Consider the following 26,009-nt stretch of genomic DNA (forward strand, 5'->3'; position numbering starts at 1 on the left):
CCCCGCGTGTGTAGGCTTGTTCGTCAAACTAAGTTCCGCGCATGCTCAGAAAGAATTTATACGCCGAAGGTTGCATTGCAGTGTATAGGACGTCGTTTTCTAGTCCCGTCGTACGTGCCGTTCACGTCATCGCGCACGGTTTCAGCGGACTGTTCGTTCGTCGTGTGTGGCCAAGTCCGTCCATGCTAATTTTGAGCGGACTGTCTGCTGAAACTGTTTGACGAACACAGTTGAGCGAACAGTCCCCGCGTGTGTACGCGGCCTAACAGTTTTTTTTGCTAGTGTTTAACCACTTGCTTACTGGGCACTTAAACCCCCCTCCTGCCCAGACCAATTTTCAGCTTTCAGCGCTGATGCACTTTGAATGACAATTGCGTGGGCATACAACACCGTACCCAAATTAAATTTTTATCATTTTTTTTTCCCACAAATAGAGCTTTCTTTTGGTGGTATTTAATTACAGCTGGGAGTTTTATTTTTTGCTAAACAAACAAAAAAAGATGCAAAATAAAAAAAAATAAAAAAATCATGTTTAATAGTTTGTTATAAAATTTTGCAAACAGGTAATTTTTCTCCTTCATTGAAATGCGCTGATGAGGCGGCACTGGTGGGCACTGATAGGCGGCACTGGTGGGCACTGATAGGCACAGTTAAGGCGACACTAAAAGGCACAGATAAGGTGGCACCGATAGGCACAGATAAGGTGGCACCGATAGGCACAGATAAGACAGTACTGATGGGCACAGATAAGGCGGCACTGATGGGCAAAGATGGGCACTGATAGGTGGCACTGATGGGTGGCATGGATGGGTGGCACTAAGGGGCACTGATGGGTACCACTGATAGATGGGACTGATGGGCACTGATAGGTGGCACTGATAGGTGGCACTGCTGGGCGGCACTGATGGGCACTGGTAGATGACACTGATGGGCACGGATATGTGGCACTGATGTGCAGCAATGTTTTTGAGGCAGTTTGTGAGCACTGATAGGTGGCACTGTGGGTACTGATGTATGGCACTGTGGGCACTGATGTATGGCACTGCTGGGTGGCACTGCTGTGTGGCACTTTTTTAATCATCTGGGGGTTACTGGCAGGAGGCAGGTGGGCACTGATATGCTGGCCGTGATCGGGACTGATGTTCCGATCGCGGCCGCCGGTGATCGGCTTTTTTTTTCTCTCCTCGCGCTGCCAGCGCGAGGAGGAAAAATAGCCAATTGCCGGCTCCGTTTTATCACATGATCAGCTGTCATTGGCTGACAGCTGATCACGTGGTAAGGGGTCGGGATCGACCCCTTGCTCGGATCCGTGATCAGGCGAGTGATAGACTCGCGGATCACAGAGCGCGCCGTGCGCGCCCCTCAGGGGGCACGCAGGCCGCTCGTGCATGGGACGACGTCAATAGACGTAGTCCCGGCAAAGCAGGTCCGCGCTGTTGCCGTCATTCAGCTATAGCACGGATCTCAAGAGGTTAAAGCAGACGCTGACAGTAAGGTGCTCTTTTTTCCTTTGAGTCTCACTAGTGTACCAGTAAATTTAGAGGCCAAAATGTCCAATCAAAGGTACACTAGTGAAGTGGCCTACACGTTTCTGAGCCTGACAGATGAGAATGAAGAGGAAATCACCCATCTGTCCTTATTCTGGCTAAGAATACGAACCAGTAGACAGCAGCGGCACCCTAACAGATAGCTCTGACAATGGCGTCCCTGCCACGGTCAGGCGCACCCAACCCCATTCTTCTGCTGTCGTAGAGCTGCAAGGACTGCAGGGCTCTCGTACGGAGCAGAGAGCCAGTACTAGTGACATTCATCCTTCTGGTGAACTGGCAAGCACCAGCGCCTAGTACATCCTGGTCATAAATCCAGCAATGCAGTAACACTTGGTGACCTGGCGAGTCCCATAAGTGCAGTTCAAGCTGGTGAGGTGGCTAGCACAACTAGTGTCCCGCAGCCACCAAGAAGAAGACAAACGCAGGCCCAATCAAGCCCATAGTGCCCTTCCTGCTGCAATCTTCATAGATATATTGTGGGCCAAAGCAATTTGTATGCTGATCAGTTCATCGCCGCTAATCCCCAGTGGACCCTTGCCAGAGATTGGAGAACCTATTACGGTGTCCGAATTCAAGACCTTCCCCTGGGCCTATCCCTCCTCATTCATGGGAATAATGAAAAAGAGTGCGTTGCGAACATATTGGTCCACTGACCCTATTCAACATATGCCCATGTTCTCTGCTTCCATGATCAGGATACAATATGAGCAGATCATGCGGTTCATGCATTTCAATGACAATGAACTCTGTCGCCCTCGAGGTGACCCTGGATACGATCGGTTCCACAAAATTCAGCCCCTCGTAAACCACTTCAACCAGCAGTTTTCAGCCTTGTTTACTCCTGATCAAGTTGTCTTCATTGAGTCCCTGATTACGTTTTCTGACCGTTTGTCTATCAAACAGTATCTTCCCAGCAAGCGTGCCTGTCAAGATGTATAAGCTCTGTGACAAGGCAACAGGCTATACATATAGTTTTACGGTTTACGAGGGAAGAGATAGTCACATGGAGCCGGAGCACTGCCCAGACTACGTAGGGAGCGCTGGTATGATTGTGTGGGACATGGTGTCACCCTTATTTGGAAAGGGGTACCACTTGTACATGGACAATTATTACACAAACATGCCACTTTTTAGTCACCTTTTTGATTGTGAAATTTGGCGTATGTGGCACTGTACGATCTAATCACTGGGGCTTCCCCCAATGGCTCGTAGAGTCCTGACTTAGTCAGGGGGAGAGACCCTGCTTGAAATGTAATTATTTGTTAGCAGTGAAGTGGAGGGATTCACAGAAGGTTTTCATTCTGTCCTCCATTCACCCAGATACAACAGTCCCTCTGTGTCCACGAATACAACCTTAACATGGGAGGGGTGGACCTCAACAACCACTTGTTGGCACCGTACCTAATTGCCCCGTAAGGCCAGGTGCTGGTATAAAAAAAAGTGTCTGTATATTTATTCCTTTTAACAAGTAAAAAAGGCAGAAATGGGTATATATATGACAATATATATATATATATATATATATATATATATATATATATATATTGTGAGGGGTTAGCTCGGCAGCGGGTGTGTGTGACCCCCTGGATGGGTTCACAACACAAAATCAGGCACAGCAGACAGCGTTGTAGGTGCAAACAAACAAAAGATGCGGTTTATTCATGCTACATGCAGTGAAACATATAACAGCCAAACAAAAATAAAACATGAAAATAAATCCTTGGTCAGCTTGACCTCTAATTACACACTTAGATTCCCTATCTAACAACTGAGTGCAGCCTTGTGCAGCACCAGTCCCTGTCTCTGTTGTAGAGGTTTGCCACACAGGCGTTAACTCACCGCACAGAACAAGTGTCACACTCCCCAGTCTATACAACACAAAACTGGTTCCAGGATGGAGCATCTCCCTAAGCATGCTGGGGTTTTTTGTAGAGGTCTTAATGAGCCCACTTACTTCAGCTGGGCTCATTAACTCTTCCCCTCTAATTATACAAGTCTGCATAAAGCCTGAATCTAGGGCACACATATTTCCCATCCTGGATACAACCAGGTGACTTTACCTGCGTGCTGCCACAATATATATATATATATATATATATATATATATATATATATACACACGAGTCTGTCAGGGCTGCCATGAGAAGACCAGAAGCAAGGTCCACAGAGCTGAGAAAAAACAAGGAGAGGGGCCCTCTGAATATGTATCAACATTTATTAAAAAATTAATATTCCCTCACATGAAAGACTGCAACGTTGCGTTCAAGCACGTCTCTAGAATGGAAGAGAGAAGGGGGACTACAAGTCATAGCAAGTCCATATGCCGCTGGCAGCACATCAAATCCAGTAAGGATAGGGTGAGATGGTAGAACACAGTGGTTTCTCCTTTACCTTGTCCAAGTGGCACACCAGGTTTAGATGAGATCAATTCTGAAATTGTCCGGTCAGGTGTGGGTTCCGGGAAAGAGGGGGGATCGGATGCCAAAGCCTGTCACAGTCTGTGCTGCGGTATCTGCTAAGCATGTACAGCATTCGTGGTGTGGAATTAGCATGGCCGTGTAGAAGGAGCCTTGAGAATCACAGCAGAGCATGGCGCCGGGCTGTGACGTCACAGATATGCAACGTGTTTCAGAGTATTCACACTATAGATGGAAAGAATAGCAGCACTCCTTTTTCTAGGATGTATGGGCATGGGGCACAGTCTTTATAGTCTTAAGGGGGGGTAGGGGTTGCCAAAGTGAATACACACATTTAAAGCACAAAAAGCTAGAGGATAAACAGCACATTACAAAGACAAAATATGAGAAAGATTAACAGGTTAAAAAGCTGATTGTAGGATAGAAACAGTACGTAATACAGGGAAAAGTCTCATAAAATAAATAACATAATGAAAAATAGTAATAGTAGGATAACAACAAAAAAATGAATTAACAATAAAAAAATTAACCGTAAAATATTCAAAAATGCATTAAAAAGAATGGAGGTTAACCATCATTATTATATGGCATAAGTCATAGAATAAAATAATAGGAGCTATAATACCACTAATAAAAAATAATGTTTATGTGTAACAATTTTAGAATTAGAGCTACAGGACCACTAGTGGAAAATATATTGTTTTGGGTAATAACAATAATTTATTAAATAAATTGAATAATAAGGGGAATGGGGTCTCTATACTGAGTGCAGTGTCGAGCAAGGGAAAGGCAGCCCACATGCACATGAATTTATGAATTAAACTAAATTATAAGGGTACATATAATATTAATTTAATCAAGATAAGGGAATTAATATATATTTTTTGTATATGTATTCAGGTGATGCTCGAAAAATTAGAATATCGTGCAAAAGTTAATTTATTTCACTAATGCAACTTAAAAGGTGAAACGAATATAGACTCATTACGTGCAAAGCAAGATAGTTCAAGCAGTGATTTGTCATAATTGTAATGATTATAGCCTACAGCTCATGAAAACCCCAAATCCACAACCTCAGAAAATTAGAATATTGTGAAAAGGTACAATATTCTAGGCTCAAAGTGTCCCACTCTAATCAGCTAATTAAGCCATAATACCTGCAAAGGCTTCCTGAGCCTTTAAATGGTCTCTCGGTCTGGTTCAGTAGGCATCACAATCATGGGAAAGACTGCTGACCTGACAGTTGTGCAGAAAACAATCACTGACTCTATCCATAAAGAGAAACCTTATCCCTACCGGATATGATGTGCTACCAGCAGCACGCAGACTTGCTGTGACTTGCAGTCCCCCTCCTCTCTTCCAGTCCAGAGACGTGCTTGAACGCAACTTTGCAGTCTTTCATGTGAGTGGATATTGCTTTTTTTTTTAAATGTTATGTTGATACATATTCAGAGGCACCTCCCTGGTACCCCTGCCCACAGAACACCCCAAAGAAGATGTTGTGTCTGCATAAAATGCAGGTTTAGGCGTGGCACCCTCTTTTATTGTTCCTCCTGTCCTGAGCAACCTGGTCTCTGCATCGGTGACTGTTTCAAATGCTACCACACACTAGTGGAATATTAGCATAGGGTACAGAATTACACACTCCTATGGCACACTTACATAGGGTCTCGAGGGTCTCTAGAGACCCTAATCTGGAATGTTTACAGTTTACATAAAAGTGAAAAAAAAAACACAAATAAAAAAAAAAAGCCAAAAATTGTTTGCTCAAAATTGTCTGCTCTATTGTTCCTGTATTTTAGAACTGCAATGTTATATTTTTACTATGTTTTATTGTATTTGTTTGCAGATATGGTATGTCTTACTGTTATACTGTAATTACACAGTTACATAGTCAGTAAGGTTGAATAAAGGCACCAGTCCATCCAGTTCAACCTGAGTGAGTGTCTACAATTGTCCCTATCCCTGTATATTGCACACTCACATCAGTCCCTACCCTCAAGGAGCCCACAATCAAGGTCCCCATTCATATACTAGGGCCAATTTTGGACAGAGGCCAATTAACCTACCTGCATGTCTTTGGAGTGTGGGAGGAAACCGGAGTACCTGGAGGAAACCCACACAGGCACAGGGAGAACATGCAAACTCCAGGTAGGTAGTGTCGTGGTTGGAATTTGAACCAGCGAACCTTTTTACTGCTAGGCGAGAGTGCTAACCACTACACCACTGTGCCGCCCCTATTGCTATCATAGGGGATATTTACATTCCCTGAGATAACAATAAAAATGATTAAAAAAAAATCAAAATGAAACAGTTTAAAAAAAAAAAGCACCTCTGTCCCCCTGAGCTTACATGCAAAGGCAATTGCACCATGCATGTGAGGTATCACCAGAAAGGTCAGATCAAGGGCAGTAGACCTCCTCTGTAAATCTAAAGTGGTAATCTGTAAAGGATTTTAAAGGCTTTTAAAAACGTATGTAGTTTGTCGCCGCTGCACGTTTGCGCGCAATTTTAAAGCATGATGTGTTTGGTATCCATGTACTCGGCATAAGATCATCTTTTTTATTACATCAAACATTTGGGCAATATAGTGTGTTTTAGTGCATTAAAATAAAAAAAATAAAAAGCGTTTTTTTTTTCAAATTTTTTTTATTGGGTTTTAGAAAAGGTACAAAGCTGATCATACATGTTGTACATATTGCATCATTTATGCTACATTCGCAGTCAGTTGTGGCCTAATACAAACAAAGCAAAAGTTAAACACATTCTATGGGTTCCTGTATGCAAATAACTACATTGCTGTTTCCAGCCATCCAGTCCTCAGATTAATAAGAAATCTCTTTAACCACTTGCCGCTCGCTAAATAGCAAAATGACGGTGGCAAAGTGGTTTTAATATCCTGACCGGACGTCATATGACGTGATCAGGATATTAAGCCGCTGCACGCCCCCGGGGGCGCGCATCGCCGCGATCGTTGTTGCGGGGTGTCAGTCTGACACACTGCAACTACGATCTCAGTAAAGAGTCTCTGACGGAGACTCTTTACCATGTGATCAGCCGTGTCCAATAACCGCTGATCACAGTGTAAATAGGAAGAGCCGGCGATCGGCTTTTCCTCACTCGCATCTGTCTGACGCGAGTAGAGGAGAGCCGATCGGCTGCTCCTCTGACAGGGGGGGTCAGTGCTGATCAATTATCAGCACAGCCCCCCAGAGGATGCCCTCACTGGACCACCAGGGACGCCACCAGACCACCAGGGATGCCCAGCACCAGATATGCCACCCTAGACCACCAGGGATGCCAGTCAGTGCCCACAATGGATGCCAATCAATGTCCATAATGGATGCCAATCAATGTCCATAATGGATGCCAATCAGTGCCCACAATGGGCATCACTGATTGCCATGCATTATTGTTTGGCACTGATTGGCATCCATCCCTATACAATACTTTACACTACAATGCACATCCGTGCCGCCTATCAGTTCCCATCCATGCTGCCCATCAGTGCCCATCCATGCTGCCCATCAGTGCCCATCCATGCTGCCTGTCAGTGCCGCCTATCCATGCCACCCATCCATGCCAATCAGTGCCACCTATCCATGACAATCGGTGCCACCTATCAGTGCCTATTTGTGCCACCTATCAGTGTCTGTGTCACATATCAGTGCCATCTATCAGTGCTGCCTATCAGTGCCACATCATCGGTGCCCATCAGTGCCAGTCACTGCGGCACCCGTCAGTGCCCATCAGTGAAGGAGAAAACTTACTTATTTACAAAGTTTTGTAACTGAAACAAAGCCTTTTTTTTTATTTGTTTAGCAGAAAATAAAAATCCCAAAGGTGATCAAAAACCACCAAAAGAAAGCTCTATTTGTGGAAACAAAATGATAAAAATATAGCTTGGGTACGGTGTAGCATGACCGCGCAATTGTCATTCAAAGTGCGACAGAGCTGAAAGGTCAAAATTTGTCTGGGCAGGAAGGTGTATAAGTGCCCGGTATTGAAGTGGTTAATTTAACAAAACTAGTTAACCCACCCCTTTATACGATTCTCTCCAGATGCGCCAGTTATGAAAGAATTTAGGTAAGGATCCTCCTTTGTATGCCATTGTCTGCTCCATGGCATATGACTCAGAAACTAACTTGATCACCTCACTTATGTTGAGAGTGAGGTTTGTTTTCCACTTTCTCAGCAGAATCAGCTAGTGGTTAATTAACAGAATCAGCCGTGCTGCCTTTAGTATGTGCACCACCACAAACTTAAAGTTATTGGGAAACTTCTCTAGATCTATGATCAGAATAGCCATTCTGCTGTTGGGTCTGGTTATGATTCCTGTTATTTTTGAAATTAGGTCTAAAGGCCGAGTTCCAGAAGCTGCGTATGCTTGAACGTGACCATAGCATATAGAATAATGCCCCAACCAGGCCGCATCCCCTCCAATGATTGGATTTTGCCCCTTTGAATTTGGCAATTATATATGGTGTATATATAATATACCACCTAAGATGGGTTTTCTGCGACAGTTGCCAGTATGTATTGCTTTTCGATACGGTAATGTTAGTAATTATGGCTCTTCTCCACTGTTCTCTTGTAATGCCAGTATTAAGCTCATTCGACCATTTCAAGGGGTTATTCTAAAATCTAACTTGTCGTGAAGAGCGTTGTAGGAGGATATACCCCGTTGTTTAGGCTTTGGACATGTCCAATTTCCCCAGGCTTCATGTGCTACCTATATTTCTGAAACTATTTTATGAGGTATTGTGGCTCGTATTTGGCCATACGTCAAAAATTCCTCTCCAGATAAATCATACCCGGCAGCTATCTCCTCAAATGGGATGAGTTTGCCCTCCTTTTGATGTAAGGCCCATAATGCCTCTCTTTTCCCATCTGGATGTTGCTATCTCGGGGTTTAAGAACTTAAGTGACTCTATGTTGATTGGGAGCCCCTTTTTGGCTGAGACATTCCCATGGTTCAAAAATCGCTTCCAGGCCTCTACTGAGGCTAAGAGGATTGGGTGGTTTATGCTTAGCCCTATATTGGGGGCTATTGTGCTGGCCATTAAAAGTGATTTCAGCCTGCCTGTCTGTACCACGTTCTGCTCAAGTGAGCACCATGGTTTTGGATTTGGTTGAATAAACCAAAATCTGAGCTGGTCTAGTAGTGAAGCTGTATAGTAGTCATACATATCCGCACTTCCATTCCACCTGCCCTTTTGTTTCCGCAAAATATCGTGGGAACACCTGGCTCTACCATTGGACCATAAAAAGGTAGAAATGATCTTGTGTATGGTCTTTAAAAAGTTAAGGGGGACTTGTATCGGCAATGTCCTAAATACGTATAAGATCTTGGGAAGGACGACCATCTTAAAAGCTGACAGTCTTCGCCCCCTAAGATAAGTAAAGCTTACTGAATTTGCTAGTTTGTTTCTGAATCTCTGTGATTAACGGGACATAGTTCTCCTTATATATTCTGGACAGGGAGGGGGTAAGCGTAATTTCCAAATAGGGGAATGTGGAGGACGCCCACGGGTAAGGAAATTGGGTCTGTAGTTTTTTTTTTTTGCCTTAAAAAGTTTTATTTTTGTGAACAATCAGCACTATTGCACACGAACATTGAATGCTAGATAATTATACTGGAATAAATAGATTTTTTTTGTTTCAATGTTTTTATTGAAGTTTTTCACAGTTAACCATGAAAGTACAATCAGCAACAATCTATCATACAATGCGATGTGATGAGGACAATCATTTGAGTAGTGGCATATGATTTAGCAAATTAACCAACATATGTGAACCATATAAGTGACACTACGTATTAGGTGTTGCGTAAGAGATGTTGTTCCTCCCCCCTATACACCCCATCTGGGAACAAACTGTGTCGAGGGGAAGGGGGGACAACATCCCTCTTTTCCCTTTTTATGTGTTGATTATTTTTATTGACAGTTTCAAGCAAATTTCCCTGAATGGCGTTGTACCACTGTGGTAGTAACTGGAAGTTTAACATGAAGAAAAGAAAGCAGAAACATCCTCAACAGATTTATTGGGTTTGAACATATCACACATAGAGACTAGTTGTATTCCTACACCTCCTATCTCTTTGTGCTCATGTCATATAGGTGCTCCCATTTGTACCTTATTTGGAGTGCTAATCCTAATTGTCTTTGTACTTTGACCCGGAGAACCGTACCTCGGGGGTGTTTGGTAGGCTTGGCGTTTTGTGTATTCGTTTGTTGTCCTGTGTGAGAGTGGGCCTTTTACTATGAACAATTCTGTTGATTTGAAGTTCTTGGCTCCAAAGTGGAGATGGTGGTACCTATTTATCTCTTCTGTATGTCAGGTGACAGGTCTGCTTAGAATGTTGGGTGTTCTTCCTGTCTGATTTTATGGTATTGTCCTCCATTGTCTGCAGATGTGGGTATGAAAAGAGTATGGTTAAGTCGGGGAAAAAGTAAGAAAAAACGGAGGAAAGGAGGAGATAGAACTGGAGGGAAACTATATAATGGAGAGAAGGGATAGAGAAAGGGGGCATTAGAAAGCCCTGGGCCTCCCCCCGGGTGCACAATGTAGCCCAAGTCTATCTATATGAATTGTGTCTCGCTGATGAATGGCGTAAGAGGAGTTGTGCCGGGGGTGAAGGCCAAATCGTACGTCGTGACGTGCTTGGTTATACGGTGTAATTCTTTCCAGAATGGCTGAATGCGGGTGCATGACCACCATATATGTAGCAATGTGCCTCGCTCTTCTTGACATCGCCAGCACAGATCCGATATATTTAAATTGGTGTAGAAGCGCTGGTGTACGGTACTATCAGGATTGTATTCTAAACCCGTTTTCTTGAGTTGTAACATTGGCCGTGCCCTTATGTATGTTCAAGTACACTTTTTCCCATTCTTCTGGGGTTAGAGCTAAATCTAAGTCCCTTTCCCAAGCTCTAAACGCTTTAGAACTATTTGGCGGGTGTTCTTTGAATAATAGAGAGCGTAAGGTGGCAATAAGGTGTGTTTGGGGGGGTTCCATAGTGCATAGTTTTTCAAAAGGTGTAAGTTGTCAAGAGCAGTTACCTCTTTTCCAGTGCTTTCAGATATTGTGAAATTAGGAGATATGGCCAGACTGGGATTGGGGGTTTGTTTGTTTTAGAGGCTATCTGGATAGATGAAGAAAGTGATCCTTGGTCATAAAAGTGGTGTGCCAGAAGCTGTTCCTGTGGCCAGTGTAAATGAAGGTAGTTCTTGTGTAGTTCTGGTGGGAAGTCTGGATTTTGTTTGATTGGTGTCAGTGGCCCCGTAACCGATGACAGTGCTGAGTGCTGACATATTTTGCGGAAGCCCAATAGTGTGGGGTTGATGAGTGCGTGCCTGGACGTTTCTGGGAGCAAATGAGAGTTCTGTACCCAAGGTAGAGACTTGAAAGGTAGGTTTGTAAAGGAAGCTTCTAGTGTCACCCAATCTTTATTGGATGTGTGAATGTTCCAATCCACAATCCTTGAGAGATGTATCGCCTTGTAATAATGTGGGTATCCAAAATTACTCCAGGGCCTGCCACCTTGGAAGGATTGCTGACTGGTCGCTACACAAAGAGAGTAAGGATTGGGTATCCTTGGAGGAATCCTTCTCAGATCTGCCGCTGAAATCCACGCCGTGGATTCCAGCCTCCCTTATCCCTCAAACTCTAAAGAAACACCCCCTCATAGGAGCAACCCTAGATTGCTTCAGAGAGGCCTGCAGGAGATTCCGAATTTCTTCTAACCCAGGTCCCCTTACGCCTATCCGCCTCAACCCGGCGTTTGCTCCGGGTATGTCCAGTAACTTTTTAAAGAACACATGGCCACACGACACAGTCCTAGCCCGCCACTTCTTCCATTCGGGCACACTTCTGGAACGCACCGCAATTCCCAGCCTCCCAAACAGCCCTCCCTTCCCATGTTGGACTTACTTCCAGATCCGACATTTTATCCATACAAATAACCAATCTGCATGCCTATCTAGGGAGTTAACCCCATTTGAAGACTTATGTTCCCAATCTTCAACTCAACAACACATGATCTCAAACATTCATTCAATGCTTTTCACATCGACCTCCCCTAAAGACGGAAAGGCATGTAGAGCTTGGGAAAGAGACTTGCAAATTGACCTGTCTGAAGCTGACTGGGAACGGATTTTCACAATAGCTCACAAAGGCTCACTTAATGTCACAATACAGGAAAATAATTACAAAACACTCACCAGGTGGTATCGCACACCAGAGCTTTTGAATAAATTCAAACCTGACACCTCTGACAAATGTTGGAGATGCTCAGCCGATAAAGGTACACTTCTCCACATTTGGTGGTCTTGCCCACTGCTTCAGTCATTTTGGACGCAGGTCCGTGACATAACTTCCCAGGTAACTACATACCCTCTAGACTTTACACCAGCTCGGCTTATTTTTCACCACGCCTCTATCTCAACCCGATCGTACAAGAGATCCCTGGGGATCCATATGATAAATGCAGCCAAGCTATGCATCTCAACACACTGGGGCACGTCCCACATTCAAACGGTGTCTGACTGGCTAACACGCGTGGGAAGAATAGCCGAGATGGAAGAGCTAATCTACATAGCAAGAGATTCCCCATCCAAATTTACACAGACGTGGGCCTGTTGGACCCACTTTCGAACCACAGATAGGTATTCTGCCCTGATGAACCTTAACATTCCTCCTTGTTCCAATAGCTGATTTATATTATTCTAATCATTCCCTCCTGGACAGACTATCCCCTTCATGTATATCAGGAACCTTGGATTCAATCCTTACAGGGTCCCAGAGGGAGCTCCCGCAGGCCGGGGGCCCTCACGAGAAACTTTCCCCTCACCACTGCAGTGGAGGGGGTCGAGAAGGCGACTCCTCTGGTTAACTCCCACCCTCCCTCACCCACACTCTCTACCTGACCTTCCCCCCAATATCCCCCCTCTCCATCGCCCCCTGTATCCCCTACCCCCCTCTAGAAGACTGACTTTCCCCCTCCCCCCAAAAAAGACTAGCTTACCTTGATGGACTGACATCCTTCCTTGCTCCTTGAACTCATCAAGACAGATGATAACACTTCTCTTTACATGATCTCACATACAGCGAGCCAGGACACAGACACTAAGGATCATTTTCTGAAGTGTATATGTGATCGATACTATTATTAACTCCGATCCCATACCTTGAGAGATAGGGCTCGATAAGCTCACATATTCTGCTTTGTTGTAATCACCAGTAATTAGCGGAGCTTCAGAAAAGTTGTTTGAATATTAATACGACTTGATTGTTCCATATGCTCGGTCAGATTTATCCTGTAATAGTATGCGAATACGCACAATGTCTATTCATTTATTTCACATTTTGCATTTCTGTATTTGCTTCTTTTAATACTAATAAAAATTTCATGGAAAAAAAAAAAAAGTAATAATGTGGGAGCTCTGGGAGGCCTATGCCACCTAAATGTTTGGGCATGGTAAGTTGGTTCCAGCCAAGTCTAGGTTTTTGATCGTTCCATACGAATTTGGAGCATAAGCTTCGATAGGATTTAAAAAATTGAGACGGAATTTGGATCGGTACTGTTTGCAGGATGTACAATAGCCTGAGGGCGTTCATTTTTAGAATTGAGGCTCTGCTGAACCAAGAGAAAATTGGTTTACGCCATGCTTGAAGGTCCGCCGACAGTTTGTTTAAGATAGGTAAGTAGTTCTTTGTGTACAAGTCCATAAGTTTGGTCTGTGAGTTGTATCCCCAGATATGCGATTGCGTCCGGTTTCCATCGGAACGGGAAGTTGGTTATACATTGTGTTACTAAATGTTGGGTTAGTGATATGTTTAAGGCGTACGATTTGGAAAAATTCATTTTGAGATTAGAAATTATATTAAAGTGGTGGAATTCTGCTAACAGGATCGGTAGTGTTAGTGGGTTTGTTAAGAATAGTAAGATGTCATCTGTATAGGCGGGCAGTTTATATTCCTTCTTGTTTGTTCTAACCCCTTGTATATCTGGGTTTTGTCTTATGCAGCAGAGGAAGAGTTCCAGAGTGAGAATAAAGACGATGGAGAAGGCACTTGACAGGGTGTTATTTACTATTACTTTTGCCGTTGGGTTCTGGTATAGGAACTTTATGAGCATGGTTAGGTGGGGACCCAATCCCATAGTATGTAGTACCCCTGTCATGTAGTCCCAAGCTACCCTGTCAAATGCCTTTTCCACGTCCAGAGACAGTAAGAACCCCTTTTGGTTGGAGCTTATGTATTTTGGGGCAATATTTGTCTAAGAACGATTGAATCTTCGCCTCTCTGTTTGCTTGCGCTCGTTGGGAAGGGCTCGCTTTATCAATATTGTAGATCGTAGAGTAAAAGCGTTCGAACTCCTGAGCTATTTCTGTGTTGTTCAAGTATGTCTCTCCTTTCGGGGAGCATAGACTGCATACCGTGTTCTAAGATTTTTTTAGAGTGTAGTGCTTGGGCCAAGAGATGTCCGCTCTTATTTCCGAACTCATAGAAGTGTTTCTGAGATAGTATATATTTTTTCCCCGATTTGCTTCCCCAGTTCCTCCTGCATTAAGGAACGCGTGTCTAATAGCTCCTGATGAGTATATAGGGCCAGAGTGCATTTGTGTGTAGTTTCTAGATGTTTAAGTTTGTCAAATAACTCTTTAAGTCGCATTCGTTTTTCTTTACCGATTCTAGCCTTAATTTAAATGAATTTGCCTCTTATTAGGCTTTTGCACGCAGACCATTGAGTAATGCTCAACGTATCTGGCGTGTCGTTTTCTTTAAAGTAGTTAGTCAGGCATTCCCGTAGTTCTGCTACGTGTGTCGTGTCTGCCAGTATGCTCGGGTCTAATCTCCATACGTGTGTGATTGTTTCTTTGTCGGGAAAGGTCAGCCTGATCGACACTTGGATTGTGGTCCGACAGTATCATGGACTCCACCGTCGCCATGGACAAGTACCATAAGTCAGTTTGCATCAAGAACAGCTAATCTAAATTCAAATATCTGTTATGTGGGGCCGAATAAAAGGTAAACTCTTTCTCTGTGGGGTGCCACGTGTCATGTAAGAGGAGGCGTTGCAGAGTTAGTTTTATTTGGCGTAGCGCCCGATATGGTAAGTGTGAAGTTCCTCTAGAAGTGTCACGTAAAGTATCTAGGGGAACATTAAAGTCCCCTCCCAAGATTAACATGCCAGTCTGGAAAGAAATAACATTTTTTGTTACTTCCCGGAAGAAAGTGACCTGCAAGACATTCAGACTATATAGGTTAGCAAGTGTCATCGGTTTATTGCGCCAAGTGCCTTTTAGGAAGAGATATCTCACTTGCTCATGAGCGAGTGTATGAGTGACTTGGAAGGGTATATGCTTGGAGAAGAGGATCGAGACCCCTTTGTTTTTGGAGTCAGGAGATGTTGCATGGAAGCTCTGTGGGTAATGGTTATTAGAGAGTTTTGGTATCACTCTGGAAAGGAGGTTTCTTCTAGAAAGATTACATCTGCTTTCATATTTTTCATACTAGTCAGGATTTTAGAGCATTTTTTGGGTATATTTAGGCCTTTGGCATTTAGCGATATAATCTTAATGGTGGGGTTCTTTTGTTCCTTTTTATGAAGGGCCATGATGAGACCTTGGTGCAAGGTGGTTGGTCAAGTACCACCGGGGGGGAGGTAACCGCAGACGCCCAGGGGTTGCAGAGTAAAGAGGTGTAGGAAGAGTAGAGTGGATAGCCAGGCGGAGAAGGGAGGAAGTATAGCAGGGAAAAGTAGTTAGTACTGGTAGCTATTTGGGGCTGTAGGGAAGGAGGATGGGGGGGTCAAGGGTAGAATCTCAGGAGGGGTGGGGCGAGTAACAACTGGCTGCAAACAGAGGCTGTCTTCTCCGTTTGCCAATTATTCACCAGTAAAGTTCAGGCAAAACCCGTGGAGTTCGCCATTTGTGGGGGTAACTGGATAGGGTCCTCAGATGGTTTGCCAATTTGGTTCCGGTGAGGTCAGGTAGCAAATAGAAGAATTTACAAGCGGACGTATGAGACAGATTGTTTTGTCATTTACAAGTGTGTTCATCACTATGGTGTCGTGTGTGTCAGGGGGCGTAAGTCGTCTGCGGTTCGTGTGAGAAAGATGCTTTGTTATCTTGATGGTTCCTACAGGAGCACGTAGATGACTTGAGACATAGAGCCTTTCTATTTCCCAGATGAAAGTGCGACATCTATTCCTCTTATATGTGTAGTTGCTATTAGTCGCTCCATAATAAGAAGTCTGAAGGTAAAACAATAATGTAAGTTCGCATTTAACAAGAAACAGGAAAAACAAAAATTCAACTTGCACGACCAATACCATATTTTGGTAGATTTGTCCCATATCCAATCCCACGACCAACTCTTATTTAAGAAACAGCCACGGTCTAAGGGCCTGGGTAGGTACAATCTCATCTCTTAGATCCTTTTCCCTACTTCTGTGTCCTACGGGTTCTTGTGGGGGGTTCCATATTACCATGCTGAGTTCATTCTTGTGCATTGTGAAAAATAAAATGTAGCGCTAGACAAACATTAAGTTCAAAACACACCTTTTTTGAGTAGGTGTGAGTGACCTATACTCAGCAATGAAAAAGCTATTAAGTTAATTAACAAGCAAGTGCATACCACACTACGTGCAGAGATATAGTCTCTGGTGCTATATAAAAAAACAATAGTGCATGAACAATATAATCATATTAGGGACACATAACGTGAATCCTAAAAGAAAAGCATTGCCAGTTCATCAATCTGTACACAAGTCCACTTGTATGGAGAGAGAGTGGCCAATCTTCTCAAATAGATTTTAACTCAGAGTATCCACAAGACACTTCACAGCAATCTGTTGGTTTATGGGGGTATCTGTAGATGCAACAATCTGAAGGTATAAGATGGATACGCTTACCAGAACAGTTGGACCCGCATGCCATATGACAATGGGTCAAAAGAGCTTGTTAATCCCAACGGATTGCACTCCAACTCCTGGGGAGAAATGGTCTCGATATGAAGTCCTCTCAAGAGCATCAGCAGTCCCAATACACAGACCTATACACTCATGACCTCTATATATTGTGTCCCCAACCAGGAAATGGATAAAAGGCACTTCCGGGGTGACCAGACTGAATACCATAGTGAGCCATAATGCCAGGAGACGTCTGTGCATACAAGCACATATATATAAACTTATACTATATGAAAGTGTATAAACCTATTATCTTAAAAGCTCCATAAATGCATGAAAAGCAATGTTCACGTAATCAAACAGTGTGTAAAGCAAGTTAACAGTACAGAAACAATGTGAATTGTATTGTGCACCTCTCCACTCCCACAGCGGTCACATGACCGCCAACACTCAAACGGTCACGTGACCTGAGGGGAGGGGAGGGAGCACACAATCTCTAACTATGGCGATGCAACGCCATAGCACAGGCCCAACATTGTTCAAGGACGTGCACTGGCCCACATGTAGGCCGTGCACGTCCATCCAGTTACGCAGCAAAAGAAACCACCCCCCTATGACAGGGCACCACATAGGGTCACATGACCCGGAGAAAGGGGGGGAACAACATATGATATCGGTAGCCATGGCAAAATAAATTCATGACGTCATACCGAGGGGCCACGTACTATCACTATCACTATGCTGTGTGACAACACAGCATCTGCATGGGCTCGAAACAAAAATGCCACAAAAATATGGGAATACATAAGAAATAAAACAAAAAAGGAATAAAAGAAAAATAAATAAAAATAAAATGATCTAAAGAGAAAAATAAAATAAAAAATGTCCCCCAGCATTATGGCATCACCCTACACCATAGGTGAAAGAGGACATTTGTACAGATAGCCCCTTTCACAAATATAATCTACATAAAGGGGGGGAGGGCCTAAGGACTCAAGCCTGATTTATGAAACAATTTATGTCCCAGTCACTATTCATACCATGGGGCACGTAACTTCTGAGTTCGTAGATCCAAAAAGGGTGTGATAAACACACCGTCCCAAGACACTATTTAGAATGCCATGGGAGAGATCCAACTGGCACGCAATTTCAAATTATAGATCGATTTGTCTCGAGGCGTTTTGGATCTAAGAACTCAGAAGTTACGCGCCCCATGGTATGAATAGTGACTGGGACATAAATTGTTTCATAAATCAGGCTTGAGTCCTTAGGCCCTCCCCCCCTTTATGTAGATTATATTTGTGAAAGGGGCTATCTGTACAAATGTCCTCTTTCACCTATGGTGTAGGGTGATGCCATAATGCTGGGGGACATGTCTTAAAAAAATGGAAGGAAAGGAGAAAAAAAAAAAAGAAAAGAAAAACATTTTTTTTTCTCTTTAGATCGTTTTATTTTTATTTATTTTTCTTTTATTCCTTTTTTGTTGTATTTCTTATGTATTCACATATTTTTGTGGCATTTTTGTTTTGAGCCCATGCAGATGCTGTGTTGTCACACAGCATCCCTGTGGGATATTTCTGTAATATGGGGACACCTCAGTGTGGGCTGACCGCGGCCACGCCCATCTCCAGTATTTCCTCCTATTGTCTATGAATGTCAAGGGACTGTGGTTCGGGTGCACTTCTCTGGTGCATACGAGGTGTGTGACTCCATATTTGGAGTTGTGGGCGGCGTCACAGGGCGTTTACTATGCCAAGGTGGGGGAGGTGGGGTCCGTTCTGATTACAGGACGCACCGGATCTGCCCCCATCCAGCCCTTTGTGATTGCCGCCTTGTTCTCCTTCATCCCTTCCTGTGTGAGGGTGGCTTGCCGTGTGGTGCGGCGGGACGGATGTGCGCTGCCCTCTGGTGGGCCAGCGCACGTCCGCAGATAGTAGGTGGCCTCTCGGTATGACGTCATGACGTTATATCGCCATGGCTACCGATATCATGTTGTTCCCCCCCTTTCTCCGCGTCATGTGACCCTATGTGGTGCCCTGTCATAGGGGGGTGGTTTCTTTTGCTGCGTAACTGGGTGGACGTGCGCGGCCTACATGTGGGCCGGCGCACGTCCTTGAACAATGTTGGGCCTGTGCTATGGCGTTGCATCGCCATAGTTACGGAGATTGTGTGCTCCCTCCCCCCCTCGGGTCACGTGACCGTTTGAGTGTTGGCGGTCATGTGACCGCTGTGGGAGTGGAGAGGTGCACAATACAATTCACATTGTTTCTTTTCCTGTTAACTAGCTTTACACACTGTTTGTTTGATTATGTGAACATTGCTTTTCATCCATTTATGGAGCTTTTAAGATAATAGGTTTATACACTTTCATATAGTATAAGTTTATATATATGTGCTTGTATGCACAGACGTCTCCTGGCATTACGGCTCACTATGGTATTCAGTCTGGTCACCCCGGAAGTGCCTTTTATCCATTTCCTGGTTGGGGACACAATATATAGAAGTCATGAGTGTATAGGTCTGTGCTATTTTGGCCGATTTTTTATGCTCTGTCCTGAATGCTATGGTCTCTGTGCACACTTGGATTGAGGATTTAGCGTGTGGGGTGGGGGCTCATTTGTGAATATGGATGTACGTTCGTCCTGACTGAAATAAGTCTGCGAGTGAATGCTCTCATGCATATGTTTCTATTTACCTTCATTAACTTTAATTTCCTGTCCCACCCATTTATGGGTGGATCTGGTTTAGAACAAAGCATTTATATAGCAGCAATGTGGGGGGACAGAGTAAGCCCCTGTTGATGACCATTTGTGTCAAAACGCGTCGGGCAGCATTACTTGCACCCCATATTGCTTTGTTTCTAGTTCATTTAAAATTTTTTGTTTCTGTGATCACTTTTTATATTTATATAATACGGATTTTTTATTAAAACCTATTGTTTTTTTTTTTACCTACACCATCCGGAGCCTTTTTCTTTTTCCCATTTATATATTACCTGCACGAACCCCTGAATTGAAAGTGAGATACATTGGGTCTTTGAGGTACCTTTGCTCCTGAACATGTGAACTACTGGGTGGTAATTATCAGATTCACCTGTTCCGATTTGGGACTGCTGATGCTCTTGAGAGGACTTCATATCGAGACCATTTCTCCCCAGGAGTTGGAGTGCAATCTGTTGGGATTAACAAGCTCTTTTGACCCATTGTCGTATGGCATGCGGGTCCAACTGTTCTGGTAAGCGTATCCATCTTATACCTTCAGATTGTTGCATCTACAGATACCCCCATAAACCAACAGATTGCTGTGAAGTGTCTTGTGGATACTCTGAGTTAAAATCTATTTGAGAAGATTGGCCACTCTCTCTCCATACAAGTGGACTTGTGTACAGATTGATGAACTGGCAATGCTTTTCTTTTCCTTTTAGGATTCACGTTATGTGTCCCTAATATGATTAAAATTGTTTAGGCACTATTGTTTTTTTATATAGCACCAGAGACAATATCTCTGCACGTAGTGTGGTATGCACTTGCTTGTTAATTAACTTAATAGCTTTTTCATTGCTGAGTATAGGTCACTCACACCTACTCAAAAAAGGTGTGTTTTGAACTTAATGTTTGTCTAGCGCTACATTTTATTTTTCACATTTATCTTAACTTTGTATGTTTGAATGTCAGCCACTATTCTGATTTAAGTAGCGCAGTGTTTTCCTTTTTCATACATTCTTGTGCATTGCCTGGCTTGGTCTACGAGGTTTAAGCCCTGAGGTTGGCTAATGTGGAGAGAGCTTATAAGGTGTTCTCTTCTATAGGTGGTGTAAAGTATTAGCGTGGCTGACAGTAGTGATTGCTTCTCTGAGGGGCTGCTCTTCCTTGCACTGGGGGAGGTTGGGTGCGATAGCCTATATAAATAGCATGGGTCCTGCCCTTATCTGTGTGTCTAGTATGTTCCATGGGTAGGGGTGAGAGGTCCCCCCCCCCTCCTGCTGCAAGAATTCATAGCCCTGTTATCAGGTACCATTTTTACTAGGTGTTTACAGGAGTTATTTGATGCTTCTCTTGTCCGCATAAAGGTGGACCTCCCTCCCTCCCCATTTCGTCTATGTATGTTCCCCCGGCTATGGTCTCAGTCCCCCCTATTAGGGGCTGGGATCACTCTTCTACTTTTTCTAAGTCCCCCTTGTTTGTTTGACAACACCCCCTCTATTGGGGTCCCCCTAGTGCGACTTAATTAGACCTTCATTACCCATACTATTAGGTTGTCGTTCTGCCCCCCCCCATGTACTCTGGGCATTGTCAGAGGTTGCATCTGAAAGAGAAGTGAAGTTATTGAGAGAGCCAAATGTTCATGTCCGAGCGACCATGGTCCACTGTTTCAGGTTAGCCTCACTAGCGATAGTCTTGTAGTAACGCTCTCTGTCCGCTTGTGAATGGCTATTCATCTTTCTCAGAGTTCCAGGCCGTAGATGGCGGTCATAAACCAGAGTGCTATATGTGCTTACTAGTGGCTCAGGATTAGGGCTTTATTGAAGCCCCTTGTTGGAAAGTCCTCTATTGTATTGTTTCCCCTAATACACCATTGCTGGTAAAATGATAGAGTCCCTTGGGATGTCCGTCTGCAGAATTCTTCTAGAGATTCAAGCATCTCTCAGGGTTACGTCTGATCCTAGGTGTATGCAGGCAAGTATATCTTAGTTCGTTGCTAGGGGCTAACTCCTGAGTGGATGGTTCATCCGGCTCCCAAGCCCACTAAGCCGGTCGTGTCTGTGCCCGTATGAGACATTTAAGGGGCCCCGATTGTCTTTCTACAGTCTTGTGGTGCTATAGGGAGATTGTAATAGTGGTAGGGTCTAGAGATGAGTCGTGTATGTGACATCTTTGAGGCAGTCTATTTACCGCTTGTTACCTTCTCAGGAGCCGGTGAGGCTGTAGGGCTTTCGTTTCTTGTAATTCCCAGTGCCTTTGATGGTGTGAGCAAAGGGTGTGAGCGGCGTCGGCGAATACTGAAGCTATCATTTTCTTCCGCTATGCCCTCCATTGAGACTGCCCTGCGAAGTGGTGGAAGGCGAAAATCTCTATACCAGTTCAGTAATTCCATTTGCAGGATATTAAGGGCCGTGCAGAAATTATCCAGATCTTCTGGGACGCTCAAGTTTGCTGTGTGTCCGTTGGCAGTGACCCTCAGTCATGGTGCCCTGTGAATTCTTTCCATGGCTACTGGGACGTCCGGGGGTCTCTCTAAGAGGTTATTAAATACATTTGTTACAGTGCGTGCTATTTGCGATAAGTCTATTGCTTCAGAAAGGCCTCTTACCCTGAGATTGCGGCGCCTTCCGCAATTGTCGAGGTCCTCCATGTGGCGATTTATCTCTATCAGGTGTACTGCGTGGGATTCGGTTACTTGCTGCATCTGACACAGCGCTGTGTCATGGCGTGCCTGAGTCTCTTCCACATCCTCTACCCTCAGAGCAATAGCTTGTACATCCGAGCGCAGATCTGAGATAGCTGCAGTTAGTGCGGTTTTTATGTCTGCAGCTACCGCTCTGAGGTCTGCTAGACTGAGTGCTGAGGGAGCCTGTGTGCTGAGGGAGGGCTGCGGCTTCTGTCCCTTTGATTCTCTCTGTTAGTGGAGCGGGACTCGTGTGAGGCTGCCTGGGATGCCACCATTGCTCCCGGCTCCCGTGTCCTAAAAATTTCAGGAATGTGCCCACTTAGCTGCGGCTCTTGACCCCTGGGTGAGCGGGACCCGCAGAGGCACTCCGGGCTGTACTCCCCATGTCTGTGAACTTTGGAAGCTTGTGATGTCGCTAGCTGGACCTCTTGGAACCAGAGTTCTTCTCCTACATGTCCATCTTAGGTCGGCTCCAGGCCTTATTGATTTCTGTCTGTGAACGGCTGGTTAAGGAACTTCCTGTCCTCTGAGGTCAAGGAGGGCAATGACAGAGTTAAAAAAATTGTCTATTGCCTCTGAAGTAGGTTGGGGGGCGCTATCCTGGCCCTCTAGATTATAAAGAGGGCTATAGTACGTACTAAAGGCATCCGCCATATCTTGTGGGTTTATCAGTTTTTCCCCTGTGTACGGATGGTAAAGGTGTGTTAATTTTTGTTCGTGGGATTTATCCTTATGGTAGTGGGCCACTACTTTACACGCTAAATAGGTGGTAACGTGGTATTAGGTGGACTGGAACACCGTAAGCTGTCAGTATAACTGGTTCAGTAATTATTACCAGAATTCCCTTATGTAACAAGGTAACTGGCCCGAATATCACCCAACAGGGGTGAAACCAAGCAAATAGGAAACAGAAGAAAAAAAAAACTGTATGATCCCAGCCAAAATCTGAGCGGATAGCTTACCGCAATGCTTTGGGACACAACTGCTACTTAAATCAGATCCATTAGCACTATGCCAGCCCACTGGGCCATTATTGGTTTGGAAAAGTAAAAGTTATACAGGCCTGTGGTTAGATTTTGGTCCTCTCCAGTCCCACTGGTCATCCTGTGAAGATCCGGACTGTTTGGAGGACTTAAGTTTTGATCCAGGATTTGTAATTGTATGCACTTGGTCGTCCTTCGTGACAACCAGCTTAGCCGGGTACCTCCATTGGTACAAAATCTGGTGGTTCCACAACGGCTTCGTTATAGTGGCTAACTGCCTCCGCTGTTGGTTGGTGTATGCTGAAAGATCAACGAATAATGATAGCGAGTGCAGATGCTCCGGCAGACAGACTGGTTGTCTAAATGCCATCATCAGCTTCTCCTTGGTGCAGTAGAAATGGATACGGGCTATTGTGTCCCTTGGCAGGTTGGGCAGGGATATGTTTGGGTTTCGGCAGCCTGTGAATTCAGTCGATCTCTAGCTCTTCCAGTGGGAGATCTGGTAGTGCTGCTTTCATCGTGTCTATGAAAAAGGCCATCAGGTCTGGCTGTTTGACAGACTCGGGGATCCCTCTTATCTTCACATTATTACGCCTGGAGCGATCCTTCAAGTCCACCATTTTGTACTTAATCCATGTGATTTCATTGCTGTGCGTGTTGTGCACGTCTATCAGGTCGTTGAATGTGGAGGCAAATTCACCCAACTTGTTTTCTATGTGTGACACTCTATTGCCCGCTTCTGTTACTTCAGATTTGAATTGCTGAGCCAGTGCAACAATATCAGCATGGAGTGTGCTCCTTTGGGACATTAACATGTGCTTTAGTGTGGTGTCCAGCACTGGCTGGTTAGTAGTGCGGTATTCAGATATTGAGTCCTGCAGTTCAAGAGTATCATCATATGGTTTTTCTGTTGCACTGACCTCCTGTGCTGGGTCTACTTCAGCCTGTGTTTTGTGGACCTTGGTGGGACTGGATGAGCAGGAGGATGCCTGTAATGACCTGCCGCTTTGCTGCTGGGTTCTATTCATTTCAGGTATGAAGTACTTCAGCTGCCCGTTATGTCTGCCTGGGACACTGTGTGCTGAGTAAAGCCTGCCAGTGCCATCTTGGCTGGAGTGACGGCCTGGCTGTGTGTAAAAATCCATCATTCTCCTCCGCGGATTTCTCTCTTTCATCTTGCGGGACATGAGGAGAGGGGTTGCCCGCTGCAGATGTCACTAAAACCGCCGTTCACAGGTGCCTGTGATGTCTGTAAACGGCTCTGGTATTCTGATTGTGTGTGGAGCAGTCTCTTATGTGGCCATTCCCCCGTGTTTTTAAAAAAAAAATATTTATTCCATTTGAAAAATCGTTACACAAATACTGTGTGAAAAAAAAGTTTCAACAGCCACCATTTTAATCTGCGGGGCCTTTGCTTTTTCATGTAAACAAAAAGTGTCAGAAAGGGCTTTGTCTTCAATTGGTTAGAAGAGTGGGTGATGTGTGACATAAGCTTCTAATGTTGTGCATAAAATGTCAGGACAGTTCAAATCCTCCCCCCCCCCCCCAAATTAACCCTTTTTGGATAGTAGACACCCCAAGCTATTTGTTGATAGGCATATTGAGTCCATGGAATATTTTATATTTTACCACAAGTTTCAGGAAAAAAATTTTGCGCACAAACTTGTCACTAAATTACATATTGCTCAAACATGCCTTGGGCATATGTGGAATTACACCCCAAAATACATTCTGCTGCTTCTCCAGAGTACGGGGATACCACGTATGAGATGTGTACAGAACCCCGAAAACCAATCACCGGCTTCAGGCTTTCTGAGGGCGTTATATGGTGATTTCACTTCCTCGCTGGCCCTGAAATGTCAGGATAGCACAAAACCCCCACAAACGACCCCATTTTGGAAAGTAGACACCTCAGGGTATTTGCCAAGAGGCTTGGTGAGTATTTTGCAGCTCTCATTTGTTTTTGAAAATGAAGAAAGAAAATAAATTTACTCCCTTAGAAATCCTTAAGGCGGTGCTCGGTTTTCGGGGTCCTAGGATGCCAAAAAGTCTTACATATGTGGTATCCCCATACTCAGGAGAAGCAGCAGAATGTATTTTGGGGTGTAATTCCACATATAACCATGGCATGTGTGAGCAATATATCATTAAGTGACAACTTTGTGTAAATTTTATTTTTGTCATTTTTCCATCACTTAACAAAAAAAAAAAAAAAAAAATATTCAATGGGCTTAACATGCCCCTCAGCAATTTCCTTGGGGTGTCTACTTTCCAAAATGGGGTCGTTTGGGGGGGGGGGGTTGACTGCCCTGCCATTTTAGCACCTCAAGAAATGAGATGGGCAATCAAACTAAAAGCTGTGTAAATTCCAGAAAATGTACCCTAGTTTGTAGACAAACCAATAAATATACGCTTATTGACATATTTTTTATTTATTTTTTTACCAAAGACATGTGGCTGAATAAATTTTTGCCTAAATGTATGACTAAAATTTAGTTTATTAGAATTTTTTTTATAACAAAAAGTTATTTTTCCCCTCTAAATTTTTGGTCCTTTTCCGTTTACCGTATATAGCAAAAAATAAAAAAATCGCAGAGGCAATCAAATACCATCAAAAGAAAGCTCTATTTATGGAAAAAAATGGACGCAAATTTAGTTTGAGTACAACATTGCATGACCACTCAATTACCAGTTAAAGCAGCGCAGTGCCAAATTGGAAAAAGTGCTCTGGTCATTGAGCAGCTAAATCTTC

This window comes from Lithobates pipiens, unplaced genomic scaffold, assembly GCF_037356315.1.
Source record: "Lithobates pipiens isolate NorthernLeopardFrog02 unplaced genomic scaffold, aLitPip1_a1.2 Scaffold_19, whole genome shotgun sequence".
Classification (NCBI taxonomy): domain Eukaryota; kingdom Metazoa; phylum Chordata; class Amphibia; order Anura; family Ranidae; genus Lithobates; species Lithobates pipiens.